We start from the raw sequence: 17,717 nt of genomic DNA, 5'->3' as shown, positions 1-17,717 counted from the left end.
CCTCGAGTTTGTTTTCCAGATAGCTCTTATTTTTGACCACCTCTTTAACTTCCCCCATTACCGTGGTCATCTGGTCCTCTAGATCTGAGATTCTGGCTTCCGCCTCCTGAAGTTTGATAGGAAAACATGACATTGTCTTTTCGATTTTCCCTAATCGTTGGTGGAGAGAGGCAATTTCAATTTTCTGGGTTCTCTTCATCTCGCGGACTTCCTCCAGAATTAGATTCAGCATATCTTTGATACTCAGCTGATATCCACCTACTGGCTCCATACTTGGACTGGAGATATTTTGAGGCGAATCAGCACCGGGAGATGTATTTCTGACCATTAATCCTTCAGGAGACATCAGGCCATTTGATGGTACTGGATCCTGCAGTGATACCCGAGGTTGTATCTGTACCCCGGCTTGGGGGAACATCGAAATTACCGAGGTGCTTGAGGCGGTCTGATCAATTTTTTCTGATGTTTCTTGTTGCCGAGATTGTCTCACACTTTGAGTAGTCGGTTCCTTTAATGAAGTTAAGGAGGTCATCCCAACATGACTTAGGTCTTGACCCAGGCATGTCTACACGATTGTCAAGTGATCGAGCTCCAGATTGCATTGCGATTTTTCCTGATTGTTAGAAACCAGATCTATTACTGGTACTGGCGACACTGAGAATCCTGAGGGCTCTTTGGATAGTTTCGGGGCTGGGCTGGAGCCTGAAGAAGGGGATTGCAAGGTAGCTTTCATCAAGAATAGTGCGAATTGTTTTGCCTCTTTCCTCTTCTTAGGACCCTCTGTCACAGGGTTGCCCTGTTGAGATGTAACTGACATAGCTACAGTTGCACTTTTATTTGCCTCATCCACCTGTTCCGGAGACATAGCAGGGGGCAGATCCTCCTCCAGGCTCTCAAGAGTACTATCAAGTCAGTACGAGTTGGAGGCGTTCTCCTTACTAGCCAGCCGAGCCGCCTCTTTTGCCTCCTTAGCCCGAGCTCGGCGAGTTCTAACCTTAAGGCGGGCTGCGGAGTCAATTTTGGCTATAGCATTCCCATGTTTAAGAAGTTTACCCATTTTGACCTCTTCAGTTTCTCATTTTAACTTTCTCCGACTGTAATATATCCTTATCGTGTCCTCACAGCCTTGCCTTTGCCTTAATTCGTGTTTAACTACCTTTATTCACTTTTTTTCCCCCCCTATGCCATCACAGGAGGGTCTACAAAGTGCTCCAAAAGACACTCTATTTATTTATTTATTTGTTTTATTTTGTTTATTTTCCTCTGTAATGGTTAAGAAATGTATTGCTCCCCATTAATGCCTATTATATCAGGCGCGTCTTAAGATAGATTAGGGAGCCTCACCAGCAGTGTGTATCCAGCAGCTACTCAATTGATGACCCTTAATTAATGCCCCCCGGTCTCAGGTCACCCAGAAATCCAGTCACCACTTGGGAGGGCCGCCTCCTCCTCACCTTTACCTTGGCGTCCGCGGCTGTAGCTGTAACAAATGGCCCCCCGCAGCTGCTAACACCTTGGAATCACAAGAATCCCAGCCGCCGCCACCGCTCGGGAAAGCCGCATCCTCCTCACCTTCACCTTGACGTCCGCGGCTGTAGCTGTAACAAACAGCCCCCCGCAGCTGCTAACACCTTGGAATCACGAAAATCCCAGCCGCCGCTGCCGCTTGGGAAAGCCGCCCCCTCCTCAGTGTCGAGCCGGAGCTGGAGTTGAATTAACACAATCCGTGGAAACTTGTTCCGCACCTAGCCTGGTCCTGGTATCAAAATCATGCCTTTCCTCACGGAAGAAAAACCCGCCTTCACTCCGCAGAATTCACCGGGAACGCCAGCCTGCAGCAGGTCAGGTACGAACCTCCATTGCTAGGGGTGGGGCAGCAGTCACCTGTGGCTACTCGGAGGCATGGTTCTCTGTAGCATCCTCCTGGATTTAAATGTAAATTTATTAGCCGTGAAAGGGGGGATAGCAGGGTAAGGCCTCTTTCACCTGAAGGCCAGGTCTTAATGTTGATTTGTTAAATGGTTACAAAAGGGGTCTTCCTCACTTTTTTTGCGCTTGCTTGCACGTCAATGGTTGACAATATTAAGGTATTGTTGGGGGCACGGGGGTAGGGTCACTCGGGTGTTATCACATGACACCCAGGTCAAATGGGAGGGGCGAAATGTGGCTAGCGTGGTTGGTAAGGGTCCTTCCACATTTCGGGGGGAAGGGTCACAAGGGGGGGAAGGGAGCATAAGGGAAAAACGAAGTCCATTTTTCAAGTTCATTCATGTATTATACATCCATTTTTTAGATTGATACATTGTCAGATAATGCGTCGGATGCCGTTCAGATGGTTACATTTGTTTTGGTTTTTTCTTTATTATGGCTAGTAAGGAGATTTTGAAAGTGGTCTCTTTTAACGTCAATGGTCTCAATAATAAAATAAAATTCGGGCAATTGAATTATGGATTAAAACAGAAAATCCAGCGGTGATTTTACTGCAAGAGACTCATATACCGGCTGCAAAGCTGTCAGACTTTTCTAGGTTTAGGTCATGGGCAGCCTATAGGGCATTTTCTTCATCTTCAGCTTCCCATCGAGGGACGGCAATATTTTTAAATAAAAGATTCCAGGCGGAGGTCGTTAATTTTGATAAAGATCAGTATGGTCGTTGGTGCTGGGTTACCTGCATTGCTGGACAGAGATAGAGACCGATTACCTTTGCTAGCATATATGCCCCAGTAGATGATAACCCAAAGGTATATGAGGATCTCTTTCAATCTCTGATTCAAACACCCGGGGAGCTGATTTTGGGGGTAGATTTTAATGTTCTAATGAATCCTAAAATCGACTCCTTGGCACTGGCTAAAAAACTATTGAAACCCAAAACCTTAAGAACCATACAAAATTTTGGAGTAACTCTTGATCTACAGGATCCATGGCGTATGGCTTTTCCAACTAAAATTGCTTATACTTGTTGGTCAGGTCGATTCCACACCTCATCACGTATCGACTTTTTTTTGGTCTCTCGGAGATTACATTTTAGTCTTTTTGGTCTCTCGGAGATTACATTTTAGTCAGCAGAGATTCCTGCATAACGGATTCCCAGACCATTCTATGCTAGTACTTGACCTACAACTAGGGGATCGTGCTAGGACCCCTAAAAGATGGACGCTAAATAGGCAATATTTAAGAGAAGAGGATTGGGTGGGTTTTATTGAGATAGAGATCAGGGAATTTCTCTTACGAAATCACGATTCTGCACCCTTAAATGTGGTTTGGGGTACTTTTATCCGGGGGTTAATTATCGGAAAAGATGCTGAAAATATAAAGAAAGTTAAGGAAGATAAGCGAATCCTGGAGCAGTAGGTACAAAGGTCCTATTTTGTATTTCTTAATAGTCCTACTATGTTTAACCAGCGCCAGCTGGATCAGGCTAAACGTGATCTCAGTGCAAGATATTACACCCAAAATGAATCCTTTTTTCATCATTATAGGCAAAAAACATATGAAGAAAGCAATTTTACGGGTAGGTTTTTGGCCTGGCAGGTTAGGGAGCAGGCTGCCTCTAATCAGATTAACGCATTAAAATGCCCCTTAACTGCCTTTCGCACGGATGACCCAGTAAAAGTTAGTGATATAATGCTACAGCATTATGGGTCTATATATGGTCAGCAACAGACTGTTGATATTACATCTTTGAGAGGCTTTCTTCAGAAAAATGGATTACCGACACTTTCGGATATTGAAAAATCAACCATGGGAAGACCTTTTACAAAGGATGAGTTGGACAGGGTTATTAAGAATCTACCAAATGGTAAGGCCTGCGGTCCGGATGGTTTTTCGGCTGAATTGTTTAAAGTTTTTTATAGTTCCGTTTCAGACTTTTTTCTACGGTTAGTAAATTCAATGTTAGAAGGTGGGGTGATACCAGAGTCCTTTAGACAAGGCAATATACTTAGTTTTTTGAAAAAAAGAAAAAATAGCGAGGGTCCGAATTCTTATCGTCCGATTACGATATTAAACTTGGATTATAAGATTGTTACTAAACATTTATCTATTCGGTTTAATCAATACGCCTCACATTTAATTAATCCGGACCAAAATGGTTTTATCGCTGGCAGGCAGCTTGGTACAAATACACATTATTTAACTGAGGCATTGGACTATTTTGAGACCCAGAAGATACCCACACTAGTTCTTCTTTTAGATGCCGAGAAGGCATTTGACCTTGTTGTTTGGGAGACCCTGTTTATTATTTTACGAAACTTTGGCATTTCTTCTAAGATCACGGGGCTGATCCAAAATGTATATCTTAATGCTGAAGCCAATGTAATTATTAACACTTCGGTGGCTGGTCAGGTTAAAGTAAAATGGAGGACAAGACAGGGGTGCCCTTTATCGCCGGTATTATTTGCCTTTTTTATTGAGCCTTTGGCGATCGCCATTAGGAACTGCGCTGATATTCGTCCCCCAATTCCATCTATGGCGAAATTGAAATTATATGCGGACGATATTATGCTTATTATTAAGCCAGCGATAGAGGTCGATGCAAAAATCTTTCAGATTTTTGAGGATTTTGAGGTTTTAGGTGGGTATAGAATCAATAAGAAGAAATCTGAAGTTATTCAGTGCGGCGGAGCGGGCTTGGATTTGCACCCTGATATTCTCTCTTGTGTAAACACCAAACCCAAGAGATATTTGGCTGTTTATTTCTCAGAAAGTATAAGTGATTTATATCATTTGAATTTGCCCCACTTTTACGAAAAACTCAGGATTTGTTCTCACGCTGGAACTCTCTTCCACTATCTATTTTGGGCCGGGTTGCACTGATTAAAATGTCTGTTCTTCCTCTTTTTAACTTCCTGTTCTCGACCATCCCATGTATTTTATTAGGCTCCTTTCTACCCGAGTAGAGTCTATGTTTACAACTTTTCTTTGTGCAAAAAACCCCCTGTGAATTGCACTTAGCACTTTATACGAAGAGTTGGAACCGGGAGGTTTAGCTCTTCCGAATCTCAGACACTATTACTGTGCCTATTTTGCACAATATATATCGAGATTTAAGTCTCAGCAAAAATCAAATCTTTTGATCAATAGTTTTATGAATCTAATGTGTAAGGAAAGCCAGATCCACTCCCCTTTGACAATTTTTAAATCTCCTAAACTGGTTCGGTATAAATGCCTACAATGGGTTTTTGTAAGGCGTCAGACTCTCTTTAAAAGATATTCCATTCCTGTAATCAACTCCGCTACATCGTTATCTGGCCCTCTGTTATTGTCAGGGATTAGACAATTCTCAGAATTTACACTAAAGTGGGCCACTGCTGGATTTCGCAAAGTTTCAGATTTTTTGAGGAATGGAAGATGGTTGACTATGACTGAAATGTCACAATTGATTGTTAATGATTTTTTTCTTTTGGGGTTATATAGCATTTTTAGTAAATTCCTTAGTGAATTAGACTTAACCCAAATTTGCGAACAACATCATTTAGTTCATGAACCTTTAGAGGATACGGTTGGAAAAAAACCTGGGACATTGAAAAAGCATTTAGCCTCAGTTAAGGGCCCCGATCTTGGGCAGAAGGCAATTACAAAATGGATGAAACATGAAGAATTAGAAATTTCCGCTAGTATGTGGTCAGTCATTAATAAACTTAATTTCAGTACGCTAAGAGGTGCGAATCGGCGAAGGATGCTGTTCTTCAGTAAATGGCAACTTTACCGAAACCCTCTCTCTCTCTCTAAAATGTATACCAATCAATCCGCGAACTGCTTTCGCTGTATTAATCATCCTACAGCGAAATGTTTACACATCATGTTGCAATGTCCTAGGATTCAGAGGTTCTGGGAGGATATTTTTTGTCACTTGGAATCTGAATGCAGTATTCTATTAGAAGTGAATAATTTGTTAATAATTATAGGTTTTAATCCAGATCTTCTTTTTCCTGATAAACTTGTTAAATTTGTATACATTGCTATGGCAGTAGCCAGATCACTTTTGTTGCAAAGAGGGCGAACTGATCCTATACCCTCTGTCCATGAATGGGCCCACAAGATGAAAGCGGTTAAAAAAAGTGATCGTATTTATGCTTCACGAGTAGGGGGGCTAAAGAAGTTTGAAAAAAAATTCGATTAGGATTGGGAGTGGATACTGTTTTACGCTTGTTGTAAAAAGGCTTAAATTGTTCCTGTCTGTCTTTTTTAATTTTTAATTGTTCATGACTTTTCAGTATTTTTGTGCTATTTATTGATCTTGTAATTCTAATATTTTGCCTAAAGGAAAATCCTTTTTATGGATGTATGGGTTTTAATGTATTTGCAATTTGAACTTCAATTAAAAAAAAAAAAAAAAGTGTCTGAGTATTATAATAAATTTGTTCCCAGATTGGCTGACCGGACAAAGAATGTGAGACGGTTGCTAAAAAAGGGTGCTTGTTTTAGCTGGTTTGAGAGTACGAAGATGAATGGACTGACAGAAAGGGAGGTCTTGAGAGTGCTGCAGATCTTCAAAGTTGTGATCCCCATGGCTAGTCCATTGCATTAACCAATACTAGTTCAAAAGAGCTAGGTGCTGTTCTAAAGCAAGGAAATGGTGATGTTTGTCTCCAGAGGATTGAGAGGACCAAAATTAAAATATTCATCATCTTGTAAGAAGAACACATTTTTGTGGAGTTCACAGTTAAGACTGATAACAAATCACTGAGAGAAGTGTTTTGTTAGTAAAGGCATTGATTTTATTTCTAGTAGAATATGTAAGTGGGTAATAGCATTGCAAGATTTGGATTTTACAGTGCAATATATATCAAGAGAACATAATTGTGTAGTAGATTGCTTCGCAAAATAGTCATGATGAGGTGGGAGAAGATGATGTGTATGAACTCAGTGAGGATATAAAGGTATGTCAAATCTTGGAGAGAGTGATGAGTGAAGAAGAATGGAAGGAGGCAATTCGCAAGGATAAAGATCTGCTGGAAGTAACACATAGACCATACCATGCTGGAGCAATAAAAGTGAATGTAGCCAAGGTGAGAAATTTTGGGAAGTAAGAGACAGGATGTCTGAGCAGAGATAGAGACCGATAACCTTTGCTAGCATATATGCCCCAGTAGATGATAACCCAAAGGTATATGAGGATCTCTTTCAATCTCTGATTCAAACACCCGGGGAGCTGATTTTGGGGGTAGATTTTAATGTTCTAATGAATCCTAAAATCGACACCTTGGCACTGGCTAAAAAACTATTGAAACCCAAAACCTTAAGAACCATACAAAATTTTGGAGTAACTCTTGATCTACAGGATCCATGGCGTATGGCTTTTCCAACTAAAATTGCTTATACTTGTTGGTCAGGTCGATTCCACACCTCATCACGTATCGACTTTTTTTTGGTCTCTCGGAGATTACATTTTAGTCTTTTTGGTCTCTCGGAGATTACATTTTAGTCAGCAGAGATTCCTGCATAACGGATTCCCAGACCATTCTATGCTAGTACTTGACCTACAACTAGGGGATCGTGCTAGGACCCCTAAAAGATGGACGCTAAATAGGCAATATTTAAGAGAAGAGGATTGGGTGGGTTTTATTGAGATAGAGATCAGGGAATTTCTCTTACGAAATCACGATTCTGCACCCTTAAATGTGGTTTGGGGTACTTTTATCCGGGGGTTAATTATCGGAAAAGATGCTGAAAATATAAAGAAAGTTAAGGAAGATAAGCGAATCCTGGAGCAGTAGGTACAAAGGTCCTATTTTGTATTTCTTAATAGTCCTACTATGTTTAACCAGCGCCAGCTGGATCAGGCTAAACGTGATCTCAGTGCAAGATATTACACCCAAAGTGAATCCTTTTTTCATCATTATAGGCAAAAAACATATGAAGAAAGCAATTTTACGGGTAGGTTTTTGGCCTGGCAGGTTAGGGAGCAGGCTGCCTCTAATCAGATTAACGCATTAAAATGCCCCTTAACTGCCTTTCGCACGGATGACCCAGTAAAAGTTAGTGATATAATGCTACAGCATTATGGGTCTATATATGGTCAGCAACAGACTGTTGATATTACATCTTTGAGAGGCTTTCTTCAGAAAAATGGATTACCGACACTTTCGGATATTGAAAAATCAACCATGGGAAGACCTTTTACAAAGGATGAGTTGGACAGGGTTATTAAGAATCTACCAAATGGTAAGGCCTGCTGTCCGGATGGTTTTTCGGCTGAATTGTTTAAAGTTTTTTATAGTTCCGTTTCAGACTTTTTTCTACGGTTAGTAAATTCAATGTTAGAAGGTGGGGTGATACCAGAGTCCTTTAGAAAAGGCAATATACTTAGTTTTTTGAAAAAAAGAAAAAATAGCGAGGGTCCGAATTCTTATCGTCCGATTATGATATTAAACTTGGATTATAAGATTGTTACTAAACTTTTATCTATTCGGTTTAATCGATACGCCTCACATTTAATTAATCCGGACCAAAATGGTTTTATCGCTGGCAGGCAGCTTGGTACAAATACACATTATTTAACTGAGGCATTGGACTATTTTGAGACCCAGAAGATACCCACACTAGTTCTTCTTTTAGATGCCGAGAAGGCATTTGACCTTGTTGTTTGGGAGACCCTGTTTATTATTTTACGAAACTTTGGCATTTCTTCTAAGATCACGGGGCTGATCCAAAATGTATATCTTAATGCTGAAGCCAATGTAATTATTAACACTTCGGTGGCTGGTCAGGTTAAAGTAAAATGGAGGACAAAACAGGGGTGCCCTTTATCGCCGGTATTATTTGCCTTTTTTATTGAGCCTTTGGCGATCGCCATTAGGAACTGCGCTGATATTCGTCCCCCAATTCCATCTATGGCGAAATTGAAATTATATGCGGATGATATTATGCTTATTATTAAGCCAGCGATAGAGGTTCATGCAAAAATCTTTCAGATTTTTGAGGATTTTGAGGTTTTAGGTGGGTATAGAATCAATAAGAAGAAATCTGAAGTTATTCAGTGCGGTGGAGCGGGCTTGGATTTGCACCCTGATATTCTCTCTTGTGTAAACACCAAACCCAAGAGATATTTGGCTGTTTATTTCTCAGAAAGTATAAGTGATTTATATCATTTGAATTTGCCCCACTTTTACGAAAAACTCAGGATTTGTTCTCACGCTGGAACTCTCTTCCACTATCTATTTTGGGCCGGGTTGCACTGATTAAAATGTCTGTTCTTCCTCTTTTTAAATTCCTGTTCTCGACCATCCCATGTATTTTATTAGGCTCCTTTCTACCCGAGTAGAGTCTATGTTTACAACTTTTCTTTGTGCAAAAAACCCCCTGCGAATTGCACTTAGCACTTTATACGAAGAGTTGGAACCGGGAGGTTTAGCTCTTCCGAATCTCAGAGACTATTACTGTGCCTATTTTGCACAATATATATCGAGATTTAAGTCTCAGCAAAAATCAAATCTTTTGATCAATAGTTTTATGAATCTAATGTGTAAGGAAAGCCAGATCCACTCCCCTTTGACAATTTTTAAATCTCCTAAACTGGTTCGGTATAAATGCCTACAATGGGTTTTTGTAAGGCGTCAGACTCTCCTTAAAAGATATTCCATTCCTGTAATCAACTCCGCTACATCTTTATCTGGCCCTCTGTTATTGTCAGGGATTAGACAATTCTCAGAATTTACACTAAAGTGGGCCACTGCTGGATTTCGCAAAGTTTCAGATTTTTTGAGGAATGGAAGATGGTTGACTATGACTGAAATGTCACAATTGATTGTTAATGATTTTTTTCTTTTGGGGTTATATAGCATTTTTAGTAAATTCCTTAGTGAATTAGACTTAACCCAAATTTGCGAACAACATCATTTAGTTCATGAACCTTTAGAGGATACGGTTGGAAAAAAACCTGGGACATTGAAAAAGCATTTAGCCTCAGTTAAGGGCCCCGATCTTGGGCAGAAGGCAATTACAAAATGGATGAAACATGAAGAATTAGAAATTTCCGCTAGTATGTGGTCAGTCATTAATAAACTTAATTTCAGTACGCTAAGAGGTGCGAATCGGCGAAGGATGCTGTTCTTCAGTAAATGGCAACTTTACCGAAACCCCCTCTCTCTCTCTAAAATGTATACCAATCAATCCGCGAACTGCTTTCGCTGTATTAATCATCCTACAGCGAAATGTTTACACATCATGTTGCAATGTCCTAGGATTCAGAGGTTCTGGGAGGATATTTTTTGTCACTTGGAATCTGAATGCAGTATTCTATTAGAAGTGAATAATTTGTTAATAATTATAGGTTTTAATCCAGATCTTCTTTTTCCTGATAAACTTTTTAAATTTGTATACATTGCTATGGCAGTAGCCAGATCACTTTTGTTGCAAAGAGGGCGGACTGATCTTATACCCTCTGTCCATGAATGGGCCCACAAGATGAAAGCGGTTAAAAAAGTGAACGTATTTATGCTTCACGAGTAGGGGGGCTAAAGAAGTTTGAAAAAAAATTCGATTAGGATTGGGAGTGGATACTGTTTTACGCTTGTTGTAAAAAGGCTTAAATTGTTCCTGTCTGTCTTTTTTAATTTTTAATTGTTCATGACTTTTCAGTATTTTTGTGCTATTTATTGATCTTGTAATTCTAATATTTTGCCTAAAGGAAAATCCTTTTTATGGATGTATGGGTTTTAATGTATTTGCAATTTGAACTTCAATTAAAAAAAAAAAAAAGTGTCTGAGTATTATAATAAATTTGTTCCCAGATTGGCTGACCGGACAAAGAATGTGAGACGGTTGCTAAAAAAGGGTGCTTGTTTTAGCTGGTTTGAGAGTACGAAGATGAATGGACTGACAGAAAGGGAGGTCTTGAGAGTGCTGCAGATCTTCAAAGTTGTGATCCCCATGGCTAGTCCATTGCATTAACCAATACTAGTTCAAAAGAGCTAGGTGCTGTTCTAAAGCAAGGAAATGGTGATGTTTGTCTCCAGAGGATTGAGAGGACCAAAATTAAAATATTCATCATCTTGTAAGAAGAACACATTTTTGTGGAGTTCACAGTTAAGACTGATAACAAATCACTGAGAGAAGTGTTTTGTTAGTAAAGGCATTGATTTTATTTCTAGTAGAATATGTAAGTGGGTAATAGCATTGCAAGATTTGGATTTTACAGTGCAATATATATCAAGAGAACATAATTGTGTAGTAGATTGCTTCGCAAAATAGTCATGATGAGGTGGGAGAAGATGATGTGTATGAACTCAGTGAGGATATAAAGGTATGTCAAATCTTGGAGAGAGTGATGAGTGAAGAAGAATGGAAGGAGGCAATTCGCATGGATAAAGATCTGCTGGAAGTAACACATAGACCATACCATGCTGGAGCAATAAAAGTGAATGTAGCCAAGGTGAGAAATTTTGGGAAGTAAGAGACAGGATGTCTGAGCATGAAGGGTTGTTTTACAGAGGAACTAAACTACTAGAAAAGCCACATTGAGACAGAATATTTGGTGTCTGGGAATTGGCATTCAATGGAAAGATCAGTAACAGGTTAAATAGAATGTCTACAAAGTTTTTAGAAAGTTGCAAATCAGGAGCATAACAAGATCATAACCTATGGTAACTAGACATCTACCAGAAAAGCTGTAGTAAGATGTTGCAATCGATATTTTAGGACCGATAGCTGATAGAAAAGGCCAATTCATTTTTAACTGATAATGGAGAACAACTAGGATCTGAAGAGATGGACGTTTTCTTAGAGAAAAGAAATATAATACACATTGAGAAATTCAACTGCTAGATATGGGGATCTCTAGTTGGCAGAGGTAAATACCTTTGTCCAAATAGGGACCCTTGCTTCTAGTCAGAGTAAGGGGGACACACACTGTTGATAACCCCTGCTCACCCCCTTGGTAGCTTGGCACGAGCAGGCAGGCTTATCCCCAAGGCAATGTGTAAAGTATTTGTACCAACACTCATAGTAATATAGTGAAACACCACAAATGGACACCACTCAGGTTGTTTATAACAATAAAGTTATCTTTAAATAGATTAGGCAGGTTAAAACGACATTAAATATGTTCTCTTATGAAAAAGAGAGTTCACTTTAGTAATGTTCTTTTGTGGAAAAAGTTCACTGCTAAATTTACTTGGATTGGTTGAGTCCTTAAGGCTGTAGGACTCCTGCCCCTAGCTTGGGGAATCTTTAAATGTGGTGCCTTTATCGCTAGCTACCCTGCTGTACTCGTAGCACGGGATGTGCTACCAGGGCTTGCACAATTTCACTTGTGGGGAAATGACCAAAAAGAACGCTGTATTCAAATCACCAAATAGAACGTTGTATTCAGATCACCAAAAAGAACGCTGTATTCAAATCACCAAAAAGGATGCTTCTCCCGAATTTTGCCTTTGTTGTCTCTTAAATCTCGCCCGTGGCGATGCGCGAGTGCTCGCCAGTCACAAAGAGGATGCTGTCTCTAAATATGGCCTTTGCTTCTTGCAATCACCTTGCAGCTGGCTGGTAACTGTCCCCTTCGCGCCAGGTTGCTCACTCTTAAAAATCACCCCCTTTCACGAGGCGCGAGTGCGCGCAAATCACAAAGAGGATGCTGCCTCTCTGAACCCCAGCCGCCAACTCCTCGCAGGCTTACAACCCGCCCCAGGCTAACAGGCATGCTGCACTCGGAATGGCAGCCCAAGCGTTACCTGGGGGTTGTTTCCTCTCCTGCATGGCTGGCGATTCTTCAGTCAGCTGCGGGGCTTCGTCACGCTCGGAGATTCCAACGGGCTCTTTGCAGATGAGCCTCCCCGTTGCTAGGCGACGCTCCGCGGTTTCTCTTCAGCACGGTGAAATCGACCCTGAGCCTCCGGGCAACATACGAAGTGCGCACACTCTCCCGGGCCGGCGGTGGTGAAATAGACGGCAGGATGGGCTGGCTCATGAGACAGCGGCGGTGAAATTCACACAAGGCACTTGCGGCGCACGGGCCGATGGCGGTGAAATTAGCACAATTCTCCCTGGCCTCTTCACAGCCACGAGCAGGCGAGAGCAGGCAGGTGGTGACACTTAACCACATGCTTGTAACAACCACGATGGGGTTAAGACACACGCCCCCAGCGAGGGCCAGATGTTCTCCTGCAAACTTTTGTGTCCCTGAGTTTTGTAACAGGAGGCCAGCTCTGCGCAGGCCCTTGGAGATAGGTGGACTTCAGAGGGTCGCAAAGCACACAGCACAGCTCCTCTTCAAGTAAGGGGGACACAGCACACAGCAGACAGTTCCTTGGTCCTCTTCCTCAGTAATCACAGCAACTGCAGGTCAGCTCCCAGACATTCAGCAATGGCAGCACTTTTCCTCAGTCTTCCTGGCTGTTCTTCTTTGGCAGGGATTCCTTCTTGATCACAAAGTTTCCCAATCTACTTTTACAGGGGTCTCAGCTCTACTCCAAAAGTCTTTGTTCTTCCTGTATGAGGGGTCCTGGACCCAGTCCAAACCAGTTTGGGGTGCACTCTGCCAGGGCACATCATCTTCCTTTGTGAGTGTAGGCCAGGGCCATGAGACACACCGCTGGAGGAGGAGCCAGCATTGTGGAAGGCAGGCACAGCCCTATTCAGACCCAGGTGCTACTCCTCCCCACCACTCTACATGCAGGTGGGTCTATTCAGTCTAGTGCTGACTCACCCAGTCTCCTGGAGCCACCCTCAAACCCGGTCACTCACAAAGCAGACAGTCAATCCACAAACAGGCAGAGGCACACAGAAAGGCTGAACAAGAAAATAGCCACTTTCTAAAAGTGCTATTTCCAAACTTAGAATTTAAAAACCACCTTCACTAAAAGATGTGTTATTAAATTCTGAGTTCAGGGATACCAGATTCCATATGTCTATCTTGCCATTATGGGAAGATATGCAGGTAAAGAGGTTACACAGCATTCCCCATGTTATCCTATAGGCAAGATAGCCTTTCACTAGTGAAAAACGAAATTGGCAGTATTTCACTATCAGGACATATTACCCACACTAGTACATGTCCTTCCTTTCACATACACTGCACCCTGCCCAGAGGGGCTACCTTGTACCTACCATAGGGGTGTCCAGTGTGGAAGAAAAGGGAAGGGTCAAGCCTGGCAAGTGTGTACACTGGCCAGGACAACATGGTAGTTCACAGACTGTGCACAGGCACTGCAGTGGCAAGCCTGAGACACCATTTTAGGGCTACTCATGTGGGTGGCACAATCAGTGCTGCAGGCCCACTAGCAGCATTTGAATCACCCGCCCTGGCACACTCAGTGCTCTTTACTAGGGACCTACTGTTAAAAAAAATATGCCAATCATGGGTAACCAATCACAGTAATCATTTAACCAGGGAGCACTTGCACTTTGGCACTGATCAGCAGTGGCAAAGTGCCCAAAGCATCTAAACCAGCAAAAGGAAATCCATCACAGTGTAAAAAATGTAGGAGGTAGATGCAAAAAAATCAGGGAAAACCACGCCAAGGATGCCAGGTCTAACGTCACCTATCTAAGGCCAGTGGGAGTAGCTGGACACAATCAGTTTTATTGAGGATAGAAAAGTTCAATTTGAACTATTTTGGTGCATGAAATTGAATTTAATGTTATATTCTTCATGATTGAATTAGAAGTGTTGAAGTGATGCACCGAATAATAATTAGAGAAAGAGAGAGAAAGGATTAACATAATCATATGCAAATGATAGTTTGACAAGAAACATGTAAAAGTAACAAAGATGTAGAGAGGTGATATAGTCAGAATCAGAAACCCGAAACAAATGAAAGATGGGCCTATATACCTCAAGCCTATCTGTGATCAAATTATTTACGCATGCAGTAAAGACGGAAAATGTAAAGAATTTAGAATCTGAACAGGATTGTCATTGTAGAGAAAGGAATGTCTGACATTGTAATGACGGATGCACAAGAAGCTGAGAAGAATGAGGAAAAGTCTCAGAAATGTTTGGAGCCAAGGAGATGTGGCAGAATTGTGAACACTCCAAAATTCTTCAAAGGATATTGCTGAGGTATCCGTGGTGGGTAAATCTCCACCCCAGGTCATATAGCACTTATGTGTATCATTCACATCTGGAATGGTTAACAGTAAATAAGTTGTAATGTATAGGAAAAACTTTGTTAGTTTGGTTAGTTAGTATCTGTCATGGCTATGTGTATATAGAACATTATTATTATTGAGTATATGTACTTGCGTCCGTCTTAGTTATTGTATAAAGGGATGATGTGTGGTAAATTTAATATAGCCATATAGATGTGTATGTACAATGTACTCAGTTAACCAATCTGTTTGCATGCCACTACTGAAAGAGAAGGCCAAAAGGCAGGCTTAGCTAGTTCCTTGCTGCTAAATGGAACACCTCACAGTTTATGCTCATATAAAAAGCATAGTCTTTTATTCTGATCTTGTGTTTGAATCTAGTTATCTTGCTTAAGGACCCTGAAAAATCCTTAGGGAACTGGCTCAATTAAAATGTCAATCCATTCCCAGTCATGAATAACCTTAGTTTGCTCTTTGGTGCTAGGCCTTAAAATCATTCCACTAAGACACTGGCGAAACAAAACCAGAATATTTAAGTCTTTGTCTACTACATAAATATTTCTTAGGATATGTCTGCCTTCAAACTCAAGAACATCTTTAAAAAAATCACCAACTCAATGCTTTTTCTTTCATAAGAAACTGGAGACCTGTTTGGATGTTTAAATTCCCTATTAACCCACACCATTTGAAAACAAATGATTGCTGTCATGGTTATCCTTGCTCCAGAATCAACTAGTTTTAATTGCCACCTTTGATTTCCACATTGATTTGTACATTGAACAAGCACACTGTTTCATTAACAGCAGTTTTTTCAAATTGATGATGTTGCACTTTTTATATCGCCTTTCTATCCTGATATTAGTATATTTAATTTCTTCCATTCTCCATGTTATCAGATTGCTTTATTGGACTAAATGCCTGACGTCCATGGCATGCCCCAGCTAATTTGTTATTTGACCTCTAGTTTTCTGATCACTGCTGTTGTTTGGTGTCCTGCCTACGCCATGACATGTAGCATTGGCATTCACTACTACCACAGACTCTTCAAAAGCATTTCTGACCTGACTTGAAGTTGAAGCACTAAGATGACATTGGGAGTGGTTGTATGTCAAAATATTAAGCACATAAATATTGCGCAACAAAAATAGCAATAGCATAGCCAGAATACCAACTTCCAAAATATTGTAAAGGTAAGTGTATATCGGCTAATTATAAATGTACTATTCTCAACTGCACCTTTATGTACCTTTAAGACATACATATATGATGATGATGGCATATTTATTGGAAGTTCAATGTTGTACATCTATACTTACCTATACACATATAAATTCACAATATTTTGGCAGGCATTATCCGGTCTAAGATATTGCTAGTATAATATTTAAAACTTGATATTCTGGAAGTATAAGCTCTAAACTCTAATAATAAATTATTGCAAATTAACTGTAGAAGTACAAGGTATCCTGCCATAGGTTTTGCAGCACTTTTATACCCACAGCTCAGAAACATATCTCTCTGAAAACAGTGACAGCTTGTATCCTAACTCGTCCATATATGGAAATCTGATTGAAACCTTAATTTGATAAATAGATTTAGGGGCAGCAAATGAGGTGACATTTACTTAATTGTCTTAGTTATTGTATAAAGGGATGATGTGTGGTAAATTTAATATAGCCATATAGATGTGTATGTACAATGTTATAATGTATTATATTCATTGCATCTTATGCAGAGTGACCAGTATTGGTTGCAGCTAGTGGAGTACCTATGCCAAAATGCTATCATGCTCTAACCTGGTGGAAGCAGAAATCAAAACATCATCTTGGAAGACAATGACTCATTTGATATCGTTGAGCATGTGATCCATAATCCTCTCAAACACAGACACTGCTGAAGCCCACCTAAAAGGAATTCAACAAAATGCAAAAGACCAGAATGGAGAGACAAATGCTGTAAAATTACGTGAATCTGGCTCAAGTTCAACCTGTCGATATGCGTAGCCAGAGCAAACTTAGAAGACCATTTAGTTCCACCAAGTTCAGCCAATATCTCATTGACTTTAAGAAACAAGTGACAGTCCTCCCACAGTTCCCTATTCAAACTTGACACAAACCCTCAGTTAACCAATCTGTTTGCATGCCACTACTGAAAGAGAAGGCCAAAAGGCAGGCTTAGCTAGTTCCTTGCTGCTAAATGGAACATCTCACAGTTTATGCTCATATAAAAAGCATAGTCTTTTATTCTGAACTTGTGTTTGAATCTAGTTATCTTGCTTAAGGACCCTGAAAAATCCTTAGGGAACTGGCTCAATTAAAATGTCAATCCATTCCCAGTCATGAATAACCTTAGTTTGCTCTTTGGTGCTAGGCCTTAAAATCATTCCACTAAGACACTGGCGAAACAAAACCAGAATATTTAAGTCTTTGTCTACTACATAAATATTTCTTGGGATATGTCTGCCTTCAAACTCAAGAACATCTTTAAAAAAATCACCAACTCAATGCTTTTTCTTTCATAAGAAACTGGAGACCTGTTTGGATGTTTAAATTCCCTATTAACCCACACCATTTGAAAACAAATGATTGCTGTCATGGTTATCCTTGCTCCAGAATCAACTAGTTTTAATTGCCACCTTTGATTTCCACATTGATTTGTACATTGAACAAGCACACTGTTTCATTAAC

General features: G+C 40.5%; 1 protein-coding gene across 1 annotated transcript in view; it reads right to left on the bottom strand.

Annotated features, from left to right (window-relative positions):
* The window catches only part of MYOM2 (myomesin 2), a 586,141-nt gene that overhangs the window by 272,258 nt on the left and 296,166 nt on the right, over positions 1 to 17,717 (bottom strand). The gene's annotated exons all lie outside the window — the stretch shown is intronic.

Source organism: Triturus cristatus, chromosome 6 (genome assembly GCF_964204655.1).
Source record: "Triturus cristatus chromosome 6, aTriCri1.1, whole genome shotgun sequence".
Lineage (NCBI taxonomy): Eukaryota > Metazoa > Chordata > Amphibia > Caudata > Salamandridae > Triturus > Triturus cristatus.
The sequence above is the reverse complement of the archived record's forward strand: the minus strand, read 5'-3'. Positions and strand labels throughout refer to the sequence as shown.